Source organism: Megalops cyprinoides, chromosome 8 (genome assembly GCF_013368585.1).
Source record: "Megalops cyprinoides isolate fMegCyp1 chromosome 8, fMegCyp1.pri, whole genome shotgun sequence".
Taxonomy (NCBI): domain Eukaryota; kingdom Metazoa; phylum Chordata; class Actinopteri; order Elopiformes; family Megalopidae; genus Megalops; species Megalops cyprinoides.
The window spans coordinates 17780302-17793901 of NC_050590.1; the positions used below are offsets into that span (position 1 = coordinate 17780302).

The 13600-nt window shown below is 42.8% G+C and overlaps 1 protein-coding gene across 2 annotated transcripts in view; it reads right to left on the reverse strand.

The window, feature by feature from the left end:
- The window catches only part of LOC118781594 (ankyrin repeat domain-containing protein 11-like), a 105610-nt gene that overhangs the window by 67455 nt on the left and 24555 nt on the right, over nt 1-13600 (reverse strand). For both annotated transcript variants that reach the window (XM_036534582.1, XM_036534581.1), the window contains exon 2: nt 12882-12952. The gene's annotated coding sequence lies outside the window, so the exon portion shown is untranslated. The remainder of the gene's footprint in view (nt 1-12881; nt 12953-13600) is intronic.

Here is a 13600-nt window from a genome sequence, read left to right on the forward strand (position 1 = left end):
TACCCTGAAAGGGGGCTCTAATGGAGGAACATGGCACAGAGACATCAGACGAATCCTCTGCCACTGCAAGTGAAATGATCCTATTTAGTTTTATTGCACCAATGCATATATTACGTTCTTTGATCAATCGCCTTAAATCTTTCATTAACCACAGAAAAAATTTGGATATTTGGATTGACTTTAACACAGCTAGCTAGAACAGTAACACAACTGTTCACCAGACAGGTGGTTATTGCCATGGTTAGCTGTGGACAGCACCTTAAGACCACCTAACGCTAGTACCTACCCAGTGGTACTCTGGATGTGAATGAGTATGAACCCAGCCTGAGGTTAATGTGCAAACCTCTGATTCAGACAGGCACTGTTTATCTAAATGGAAGCATGCGTGCATATGCATTTAGACCCATTTCCCAAGCCTAGGTTTAGAGCTGGATACTGAACTAGTGAAATTTCCGATTACTTTTTAACAGTCTAAATCCATGATGATTACCTCTCTGAAGTGGCATTACACCGTAAACACAGAACAAATGTTTGCCAGCAGTGAAAACGGGAATGAGAATTATGACAATAATAATGCTATTTTGGTTGAATATGTGTAACCTATTCCTCTGTTGTGAGTCACCCTAATTGCCTCCATGAAAACAAGCTGGTGCTTTGAACCCAGTGAACTCAGTAAACCAACAAGTACAACCCATTCTTTACATGCACTGAGAAAGGCTGGTAAAAGGCCATCTCTTCGTACTTGTACAGAATCACCAAACCTAGGAGCCTCCCCAAAGAATGGAAGAATGGAGTTGCAACATTATACCAGCCATCAAGAGCTACAGTTCCCTGATCATTTCTGAGAAGTTTTTAGCTAAACACATACGGTGAAACAAAAAGGACTGTCCATGGGTGCTTCTTTACTCCAGAATGCCACTGATGCACCATGTTGATTCCACAGCAGTAACAACAATTTGTTTATTTTCAAAGAGCTTAGTTTCAGTGGTGTTTTAACTCTAATATGAGATACCACTGTTTGATTGATTTAGCCATGGAACATAAGAAGATGGAACAATGGTTACATTTACATGCACACAGTATTCCAAATAATGGTTCTTACCCTGGTTAGGGTCATATTCTATATAATCCGTTTACATGCACCATGAAATGAATACAAATCAAAAGAATCCAAAAGAAATCCTGAAAAGGACAGGCCTGGATTTTCACACAAATTATCTAATTTGGGAAAACAACCTGGAAGACACTCACTTTTGCATTACCTTGTATTGTTTTCTTAGCAGTTTTGCAAAAAAGCTTACTACAAACCATGATTCTGATCAATATTCTCAACCATGGCAGACAACATTGTGAGAAAATAAAATACAGGTGTTCAGTAGTTCATATCTGCCACACTTCCCCCTTTGATGCCAGAGTGAAAAAACACATACACAATGGATGAATATGTCGAGCCAGTATTGGTGGCAGACGGTTGTAATGAATCTGTACAGATACAGAGTGGAAGGAAATGCCATAAGTAGCAAAGCTCATTCAGAAAGATACTCATTCAGAAATCGTATAACCGGAGATTTTTGTGGAGCTGGTATGAGCAGAAAACATGGCTACCAGGCTGCGAAGTAGTTAACACTTTGTTTGCAATGTAACAATATCAAGTTAGCTAGCTAACTAATTTGCACAATGCAATGTGACAATGTCTAGTTAGCTAGCTGTCAATTTACCCATTGAACGGATCACCTTAGCCAGCATCGTAACACCCCCCCCCCCCCCCCCCCCCCCGCGGCCCCGCCCCTCTGCCCCTAGAGAAAGGACATTTTTTCATCACTTTTCTTCATTTTTTAATATTGTGATCAATATCATGTTGTGGACTTTTTATTGTGGCATTATCGTACCATGAGTTTTTGGTATCGTTACATCCCTACTGGGTATAAATTCTGTGAAGAAATTCATCTGGTCAGCTCAGTGATCAACTGGTTAATTAAGATACGGACAATGGAAGATGCATGCTAAATTACTGAAAGATTTGAATGAATCCACTGCATTCCTGGGATCATACAGAGGCTGCCGGAATGGCCAAGTAACCTCCCAGTGATGGATACAGGGACTTTGTAAATAAAAGAGGATGGCCATCTTATATGTTACAAGGAGTATTGTGTAACAATTACTGTCATAGCTTTGGAGTGTAAACTGCAAGATGCAAGGTAGTGCCCACGATGACAAGATTCCTCGTAAATAACTGAAAATGCATAGACGCAAGCTTACAGAGGGAATATTCAAAAACAAGATGTTTACACGACTCATTAGGCCTAGTCTGTTTAAGAGATAGCACCCACTTTTTATTTGGGTTTTTTGTGACTGGAGTACTGGCTTACTCTGTTTGTGGTTATTAGAATAATGTGTTTACATGACTCCTGTCGCAGTAGGAATATTTGAATATTCAGGTTAACACTGAAATATTAATGTGCTTGCAAATGACAAAGTTCAGATATTACAACATTGCGTTACACATGGTTACACATGAATGAGTTTGCAAATTTTTAAGCATTAGCTCATACAGCTGACTGGAACATTGCTCTGACTGGACAAGTATAGTTGTAATACTGTTTACTGACAGGGTATTTACTTGCAGCAAGTACAGATATTTATTGTTTAAAGGTTTTTTATGTGAACTCTGGTTAAGGCAGTACTCAGAACCTTTGCAGATGTTACATGAGTAAACTGACTGTTGCAATCAAAAAGTTTGTTACAACCATTAAAAAGTAAAGAACCATACTGGTGCCTCTGAATTTAACATATATATCTATAACATATTTAACAATATATTGGATTTCCTAACATTTGAGCCATAAAATAGCCTTACAGAGGCAAAGACATATGCTCAGACTTGTACTGTATCAAAAATAAGCTACATTAAGGGTTTGCCACAGATGCATGTAAGAACAGGATTTTATTGAAACAAAAATACCCAGAATTCCTTACAAGGTATAAGAGCCAGATGTAACAACTTCATTTTCATGCCAGTTTATATTAAAGTCTAACTAAAATCCTGAGGCTAGCAAGAGCCCACCCCATCAAAAACAGCACAGTGAGCCTTCTCATAGGTGCCATTCCAGCAAACAGCACAGAGTGAGGGAACAAGAGAGGGTCCTCGCCCAGCCACTGGATGTCCTTTAGGACAAGAGCAACCCTGCAAGTGAACAGTGTGCACAAGAAGAGTTCACCAGGTCTGTCACCGTGGAAGAGCGAGAGGAACTCCTTCCTGACCCCCATTTGATTTATCTCATTTCCATGAACCTCACTCTTGCCCTCCCAGGCCGAAGGTCACTTGTCATTTTTGCTTCAGGGAGTGCAGCAGAGGCCATTCTTGCAATTGCTTGGAATCCCTCAAGTGATGACACCACTGGTTACAGGGTTGTCTGAAGTTCAAATTGTTAGTGATTGCTTACTGTTCTCACAGATTAATCTTCACAATGTCCTAAGATTTTCTCCGTGTTAGCCGTAATTTCCAAAAATCATAAGACATAAGATGAGCACATAAGATGAGCTGCTTATGTGCACGGGAGGAATGATAAAATCACACCTAAAGTGTAGTTTAGGTCTCTAGAGGGTCTGCCTCTTTCACCAATTCCTTTGACTCAATATTGACTTTCTCCCTACAACTTTTCTATTTTAAACTCTATTGCAGTGAAAAGTGAGTGTTTTCTAAACTTTGCTTAGCAATAATTGATTAGTTGTAAACCAAAGATTGTGTGGGATGCTCTCTGAGGAAACCCTACAATTTCTATTATATTTTGGTATGAAAAAGAAATGCTTACCACCACAGACATTTCAGACAATGCCACACATACTGTACCATAATATGGTTTACCTGGATAAGCCAACGTCATTGTATTTCAGTGGTAAGGTCTGCATCGATGTGATATGCTAACTCTGCTTGTGTTAGACATGGATCTTGACTGTTCTTACACTGACAGAAATCATGTGACCCAGCTGGTTGTTGGTCAAAGATTACCAAAGGAAGCTGGAGACAGCAATGTGGTGGGGTCGCTGCACTTTTCCCAACCTGGAGGGGTCCATCCCCTTTTGGCCTGCAGAGTGAGTGTTCTGATGGTTTAACCAGGCTGTTATGTTCTCCAGCAAAGATCTCCTGCACACATGCACACGTGTGCACGTACACACACACACACACACACACACACACACACACACACACACGTGTTTCTTGCATGTGGAGAACAACATAATGACAAGGATGCTTCAGAACTGTAATTCACAGTTTTTCAGATTTCCTGCAGTGAGAGTTATTCTTCCTAGAAAGCTGGCATGGTGTAGGAAGGGTTAAGCCCGTGGGGACCCATCTGTTGCCTCGTCTGTTCCTGGCTGGCGTCTGGCCCGGCTCTCGGTCAGAGAGCACGAACACAGAGAGGCACACTATGACTCCTCTTCTGCAGCTGACCCACCACAATGTCCACCCCCCCCCCCCCCCCAACTCCCCACCCAGACTGCTCAAAGTGCATCCTCTGTGTAAATCGTCACCTCTGAAGGCTTTTCTGGTGGTCGCACTGTTGAGACAGGACGAAAGAAGAATGACAAAATCATATTAGATAGAGAAAGGAACCACTCTTGCCTGCACAATGCTTTAGAATAATGTTAATTATGACTTTCCCTCTTCAAGAACAGTAATGGCCTGAGAGTGTCAGCTGTGCACCAAGGTTACACTGCACTGCACGAGAGTGAAGGAGGAATCAGTGAATGCATCCACACTTTTATTCTATACCTCCACTCTCTACCTGCAAAACAGCAATCACAGCATTCTTTACCTTGTTGTAAAGCTGAGGTCTGCACACTGTTGTGTTTCTTTGTGCATTGATGCTGCAACAAATATTTTCTGTTCTCCTTTCCAACAATCATGGTCAAGGGTCCATACCTCCCTTTTATGAGGTCTGCATGTAACCTACGTTAATGTTGGTCACACTGAGACTGCTCCACCAGTCAGCAGCACAGCACTTCCCGTCTGAGATGTTTAATTCATTAGGGGCAGGGGCGGGAGGAGAGGGGAACAGGCTCACTTTAAAGGGCTAAAAACAAAGGACTGGTGTTTTTAAAGGCAGTTAAAGAAAAGAGAAGTATTGCAGTGCTGCTTGGCAGCTTTGCCATCACTTTACAACAGTATTGTGTAGAAAGCTGTTAAAGCAATATTCTCTGTACTCAGCTGCTTGTACATGTGGAAACTTCAATGGAGAAAATAACACTATACATCAATTTTAATTCAAAGCATGAATTCTCTCTAGCATTTAAGTTGGGGGCTGATTCTGAGATTATTCCAGCAGGCCAGCTGTAGGGAATCAAAGCCAGGATTCGGGGAGAACACAGAGTGCCCACATGAAGTGGCTGCTGTTGCTCTGAACCCAATAATAGAGGAGCACCTGGATCCGGAGCAGCTCCAGTCTCATTAACCCTCTCAGCTGCTTTAAATGTGATGTGAAGGACGCAGCACTAATCACAGCTGTGAACCACAGTGCAGTGCTATGTGCTTAGAAGGTAACATGCAGGGACACGTGTGGACATCACACCTACACCACACTCCTCTTTGTGGGAACTGAGGAGTGTCTAATGGGGCACAGAGAACTGCAGGACACAGTCTGGTGCAGATATCCTTCAGTATAGCAGGGCATGATCATGCACAGACAGACAGAAGCCCTGGAGCTGAAGGACAGGTATACCCATTTTCACAGAGTAAGAGAGAGTGATTTAGAAGCATAAGAACTGAACAAACCGGATGTAAGGTACAAATAATTTAGATAGGGACACCTAGAATAAGTGGAGTTCTTGTTGCCTAACTCAAGAGATATGAACACGTGTTGGACGAAGGGAGCCAAAACGATGTTAATCAGCACAATGACAAAACATGCTTTAAAACAGAGGAGGAAAGTACAATCAAAATACTAGCATGGGGACTTCTGCTTTGATACAACCTCCTAATGGCTGTGGTGTTTACAAAATGATGCAACTGGAGATGTTCTGTGACATTGTGTATATGTGCACTATAAATAGCATGAGCAAGAAAGGAGCATTTCCTTATGATGAACACACACCTAAGACCTTCCTTCATGTAAATGAATACAATTTCAGACTACAAGCACTTTAAACAACACATTTTGTACGCAGGCACTTCAGTGCACAAAGGCAGCTGCTCAGCTTGCGCTCAACTGCTGCCAAATGATTTTCTAAATGTTTTTTTTTTTCTGGCAGCTTTAAAAACAGGCCATTCTGTAGTAATTGAAATACAGGCATATTTCATTTGTATAGCCAGTGTCTTCCTCATTTTACCCATATAAAGGGTTACTTTTAGGTGTTCTGTGAATCCTGCCATTTCCTGGTGGTATGAACTTTCCCAGGACTGTCAAATGTTAAAGACTGAGGTAAACAAGCTGTGACTCCAAGGTATATATGGTGTTGATCTTGCATTGAATTTGCACAGGAGGGAGTGGAGTCCAGTCAAGATAAGAGGGTAATCGACACACAACACGGGATTATTAACATGGGCACATAATCTCAAAGGAGTGTGGCTTGTCAGCAGTGCAAATGGCTCGATACCCAGCCGAAAATGCTTTTTCTTTCGGACCTGGACTGTGAACCAGCCGCAGACAGTTCGATCTAGTCTCAGTTTACCAATGTGAAAAATCCTCAAGTTACACCTCACAGCTCTAGCACTCCAGGGGATTTCAGTTGACTGCAGACTGTCCTGCAATAGATACTGCTTGACATAAATGATCAGACATTTTGCAGATATAGCTGCAGTTATGGTCAGATAAACAGCCGGAACACATGGACAGCAAGGCCTTCTGTTACTAGATCGGCCAGCTCCCTAAAATAGAACCAAACCCTCAGTGGATCCAGAACACCAGAGATTTCAGCTGTGTGGACAAAACTGAGATCGAAAGAGACTCTTAATATTCCACCACAATGGCATCTGGTAATTAAATAAATGTACTGCAATCCTTTCGGATTTTCCATTTCCTCTGCTGTGAGGAACGCTGGTGTACTCGGGCTCCTGCCTGACCACAGCAGGCCCAGGAGAGCGGGTCCCATCGGCACCAGTGTTTCCCACTCCCACGCAACATTAAACTTCTAATCTGCAGCCACAGTCAAACAGCACAGTCATTATTTTCCAGACAGAGAGAGAAGGCTGGCAGTGGCCGGGGGAAAAACAAGAACGCTGCTCAGGAGGGAGGGAGGGGGGAGGAGGGTCAGGCCGGCTTCTGTCCCACCCCCGCAGACAGAACCGCTCCACTGCACTGTTGCACTCGCATCAGAATGTGGAAAAAAGGCAGGGAGCACTCCCTCGCTGAAGTCACACGAGTGGTCGAAAAACGCTTTTAGTGTGATTCGGACAGGGCCAGAGCGGTAAAGCGACTTTGACGAATTAGAGGTGAGAGGAAAGGAGGTGACAGCCGATTTATCTTTCCTAAGAGCCTCTTAGCACTTGTGCCAAACATGAAGCAAATGCTGGCCATCAACAGCTACAAAACAAGCCGTGACTATATTTAGAGCATGAATGTTTGACATTTACTACATCTACCAATAATGGCAAAAACAGTAAAAAAAAAAAAAATTCTTGTTCTCAAGAAAGATTCCACAACCCAATTACAGATAGCAGGGTGAGCTGAGACAGAGTGATTCTAAAACAATGTGATGCTCTCAATGGCTTTACTTGTTTTTTAATCACCATCTCTAAGCACTTCATAACGCATACTAACACACAAACAGAAGCAGCCAGGAAACACCAAACTAGGGCCCCTTTCAGTCAAATTAAAACAGAAACACTCATTTGCTTCATTGGGTTTCGCAGTTCACAGGCCTTGCTCATCTAAGACATGAAGATCACTGTGATCCACTGTGGCATAGCAGCAGAAGCTCTGTAGAGCAGGCATTGCGGGGAAACCCTGGCCAGGCTTGTTGCTCTAAAACAACACCGAAGGAGTGATGAACGGTTGTTTTTCTTCAAAGAGTATTGAGAGTTGAAAGCCTTGAAAGAAAAAAAATGAAGCAGACCGGATTGGACACAATCCTTCTGTGAGACCATGGTGGGTCTGAGGCACACCGGAAGCTAATGGGCAAGGCTGCTGTCCTCCGTTTTTATTTACTCCGTTTACTTATTTACTTTTTATTCCTAAGTGTCTTTCTCTGTCTTCAGTTCAGGTCTCCTGCACGGGTACTAAGCAGGCTCTTGAAACCAAATTGCCATATAGCTGAGCTGTATTATTATTTATCCTTTTCGATCTTACACCTTCACTTCCATTTCTAAAACCTGTACTGGCACAGAACCAGAATAGCCATAAAAAAAGCTCTGAATGGCTGTGTAGCACATAAAGTATTGGTCTTCCAGAGGCTGCTCCTGACGAATGCACTCAGGAGAGAAGGAGGAAGCAGCAGCTCAACCATTCTGCATTGGTCCAGGGAGCTCCTCAACCATGCATGTAATTTGTGCCACTCATAATGGTGTGGCTTGGTGCTGGAAAAAAAAAATCAATTATCTAAGCAGAGACAGTTCTTAAGTGACAAGCAAACACTTATTCAGGAAAACCACGACATTCTTGCAAAATTGGGCAAAATATTGCTCGCAACCATTTTACAGGACAGACTGATGACAGCCTGAGTGTTGAGCCTCATGGCTGGTGCTGCTGTGGGACAGACAGAGTTGCACGATGTCCAGACCAAGTGTCGCCTTGGTGGGCTGGCAACAATCTCTGCCTTTCATGAGAGATTACTTTCACAGCACAGAACCTGACCTTCTACTGATACTCAGTCATACTATTCTCCACACTTCTGCAAAATGACTGGACCATGAAGTCAAGACCTCAATGGAGCAGGCTCAATCTGCCTAGCCTAGCCAAGCTCTGACACTGGCCCTCTATACTAGCTGCCACTCTATACTAGCTGCCACTGCTGTTAAATGACTTGTGGCCAGCTGCTATTCTGGACAAATTTACAGAAGATAGTTTTATAGCACTAAAAGATGTTTGTGTGATTGACTAACTTCCAGCACTTCTACTGTTATACATATGCACTATAAGCTAACTTGCTAGCTAACTCAGCAATGATATTAGATAAACTAGTTAGATATTTGTCCTTGGATTAGTCCAAGTCAAAACTTCCATCTGTTGCATCAGCCCTAACAGAAATGAAACTATCCTTGCCATTACTGAATTAGACACTGCTAACACTGACAGCAGCACCAAACATCAATATATGACCACTGAAAGAAATGCTAGTCACGCATACAACATGTAAGAGACCAATGAACAAAGCCTTGAATCAATACCATGGACCAGAAAAAAAGAATAATGCATCAAGGTGTCCTGAGCTATCCCTTTGCAAAGTGATTTCTGAATCACAGCCAATCAACAGCTATTGTGGGATGACTGCACTTTCTTGCATCACATCTTTACTGCTGATTGTCCTCGAATGCTGGACTGTAATGATACAGAGTGACTATAGCAAAATGGAAATGATTAGAAAGGTGGTCCACTTTACTTTCCTCCTCTTCCTCTCTTCCTCTTTTCTATTTTTGGCAAAGGTCTGCTCCTTTAATATTGCTAGTACTAGCATTGATGCAAACACAAACACACTGTCTTTTATGGGACAGTATTTTTGATACTCATATTCAAAACTCAATCGTCAGCAGATATTCAATGAATTGTGAAGCTTGCCAATTCATTAAAGTATCAAAAGAATATGTAAGATGAATGGCAACAGATTGTTACTTTGTGCTTAATATTTTAAACATTACTATTTGGTACTGTTTGAACATTAAGAAGTGCAAGATTAAGAAAGGAGAAGCATCAATCTTTCTGAAGGGTTCAATCATGATGATGACAGATGCTATATGAATAACTAGCTGGCCAGCAAACCAAATGAATATGTTTGGAGTTAGGCCATACATTGCTGGTTCAGCTTACTAGCTGCCTACTGTTTTGGCATTAATGTGCCAGATCCTTGCTATAAGATAGCAAAGTTATCTTAATTGTGTTCCCATTTTCTATTTTCTATTTTAATGATGTGGGGCTTGACTAGTAATCAGCAGATCTATTTAGGGAAAGTCAAGGACAGACACTGGTGCATGCATGTTCAACTAAGAGAGAATTTAAATGGAAAAGTGAAACAAACACACAAAATGACAGCTTGCTGGTTTCAGCATAAGCTCAGAATTTCACCCACATTAGGCAGTGCAGCATTCTTTCTCTAACACATCTCTGCTCACTCATGGGCATGTGAGGCCTAGACTGGGCTGCCCATGGAAAGAAGCCACAGACCTGAACAGGTGAAAATGATGAATATTCGGGAGACAACAGAGGTGAAAGTTCTTTTTTAAAATTCCATTTCTGAACAAGCTATAGATACCAAAGATGCATTCCTAGATCACAAAGCCTAATAAAAATATAGCTCTAGTATGGTTCCTGGCTCTCTGGGGCTGACACTGTGGCGTTCCAGTCCTCAGATGTGACTGAAATGCCCTTGTGTAGGGCGGTGCAGTGAGTTATGCTTCTCCTTCGCCCTCCACAGAGCGCTGCTTGTTTGAAGCACACAGACTCTTTCAATAAAGCATTAGTATGCGGCCTGTGAGGAGGAGAGAGCTGAGTATTAGGGAACAAAGCCCCTATAGTTGTCTCAACTTTAGCTATGCCAGTTATGTAATATGACTGGCAGCGACAACTTCCCGGTTCGGAGTATTGCAGACTAATCCCATTGAGGGCCAGGACTCATTTCAGAAAACCACTTGTAATGAGCAGAGCTGAAACAATGCCTGAAAAATGATCAGAGCAAAAGAGCCCCTTCATTCAAAAAACACCATCAGCACATACTGCTGCAAATGTAGATTTAGACACAATCTTGACTGCTGTGAACTGGAAAGTCATACCCAGACAGCTATGGCTCTGCAACACCATTTCTATGTGTGCAGGAAGGACAGGGATGGTTACATATGAAACTGATTTTCTTTCCAGCACAGGATACCTGGAAACCACACTAGCAGCATGTCCTGCAGAGAGAGAGAAAAAAAACAGCCCTACCGCCACAATAAGATTTGGAGTCAGTCTCCGTGGTTTCCACTGACAGTAAGCAGATATGGTCTGAATTAAGACATGAACACAAGACGCTCCCATAAGAGCAAATCTCCTGACTGCAGGGGATAAATACAGGGGGAAGGAAACTGGATTCTCTGCCTGGCAGATGTAGAGATCCTTTCACACGGCCTGGTCACTCTCAGTGCATTGGTTCACACTTGCAGAGAAGGCAGTGCTGCCCACACTGCGTACTGATGAAGGCACAGTGTCACATGAGCTCCATGCAGGCAAGGGACACTTCATTTGTGACTCCACTCCCCGGGTGGGGGGCTGGGGCTGGAGCTGCCGCCATGACCCACTTTTGCGTCCCTGCCTCCAGATTGAGGAGTATACAGACACAATCAGATGAAAAAAATATACACACATGCACACACAAGAACACACACACAAAAAGACCACTATGAGCACATACAAAAAAACCCCACATACCAGTAGCTAAAGAGGTCACTGTCATCACTGTCAGCTAGGCAGCACAGGTGCAGGACTAGACTTACACCGACGCGCAGAGCCGACCTGCAGTTTACAGATGTAGGCAGCTATGTCAAAGCAGCAGTGTGCCATAGCGGATAATAATAATAATGGTGTGCATTTTTATAAGACCTTTCATGGATCTCCAAGCACCTTAAAGTGAAGGGGAATGACTCACCACCAATGTTTAACACCCACCTGGTGATGCACAGTAGCCTTTTTTTTTTACCAGAACACTCACCATCCGCCAAGCTGAGGTAGAGAGGGAGGGAATTATTTAGGCAATTAACTTGGGTGACGATTAGACTAAGAGCCAGATTAGGAATGTGGCCAGAACATGGGAAACCCCCTGCACTTTGCAATGAGTGTCATGGGATCTTTAATGACTGGTGAGTCAGGACATGAGCTGAGTATCTCTTCCTAAAGCTGTTATTACCAACTTACATAACATGAATTGCTTCAGTAAATTTCCAGCTGTATGGAACACATGTAAAAATGTAAGACACGAGGCCTAAGAAAAAAGATTAAATAAATTTAAACACATAACTAAGTGCTTTTTGCTCACTGGGCTCTCCTCCCAACAGAATAATAAGCAGGCCCCCTTATTCAAAGCCAGAATAATCCCAGCTCTGCGCATATTCTCCAGGCAAAACAGGGCACAGTTATGGTTCATCAAGGCACTGGTCCACTGTATTAAAAGCTCTCCATGAACATTTAATACTGTTAAAGGTAATCTTCCACCACGGTTGACACTGCACACCAATTCAGAGGAATCCTGCAGCACTGAAGCCTCTTTCCCTCTCTCAGACACAGCTGACACCACTATTGCAATTCCAGCTGCACTGCACATAGCACTTCATAATCAGCCATAATCTTCCCAAAGATATAAAAGTCTAAGCTGCTTAGGTGAGAACACTTGTGTGGCATGTCCGTGCCTACGCCGACTCCAGATACGGGCATTTCAGCCCTGCGCAGATAAGAGCAGTGCTTCTGAGGATGAGGGAAATGAATCAGTGAAGAAGAAACTGAGTCCATCACTCAGGAGCAATAGGATGGAATGCAACCCATCTTGTCCCTCAGGCTACAGAGACTCACTGTGCCGGTGGCTATAAAAAGAACCGACTGCCTTCAACCTAATGCAAACCTTTGCCTAATACTCTTCAGTTTGCAATTCTGTGGTCATCACCGCACACTAACAAACAAAAAAAAACAAACAAAAAACGTATCACTCAAGCAGACCTGGTCAGTCACAGCAAAAAAAAAAAAAAAAATGAAAAGCAAGATATTTACCGATTCCATGGTTGTCTTCAGTGGGGTGAGGTTTAAATCCAACAAAAGGCTGCAGCAAATTCCAAAAGATCCTAAGAAGCAAAGGGAAAAGGTAGAAAAGCCTGGATTAGTTAACAGGACGTTTTGAGTTTCACATTCCTGACCCAATATGGCATGACGAGTCCTATTCCCCTCTTAGGTTTTCTCTACTTTGCAAACCCCCTCTGATGCATCTGCACAGGGCTTTGGCAAACTAGCACAAAGGAAAAGCTTTGCATGCAGAGTGTGGTTTCTGGGAACTAAACAGGCATGATGAGGATCTATGACAAAATTCTTACGTCAACGGTTAACAGTCAGATGACATCAAACTCCTTTCCATATGCCTTATAAGAGACCCCACACTCTATTGTCAGTGGGTATGCTGCAAGTGAAAAGATAGCTTTATTGCTTTTCAAAGACCATCCAATTATACCTGTCAAGTACTCAACATGAATGTGAAAAGGCAGATTTCTCCAGCAGACCCCCTTCACTTCTCAAGCAATGTGGTGATAACTTCATGAGAAGTCATTATCAAGTTTGTGGAGTCACTGTAGAAACCAATTGGAAATGTTCAATCAGACCAGCACTTCTGCTGTAGCTGAACACAATGGTGCTCATCTACAGCTTCAGTGGAGCTTAGCAGAGATGAGGAACACAATTAGCACAGCAGTGAAGGGAAGACTGAGGCTGGCACTCTTGTA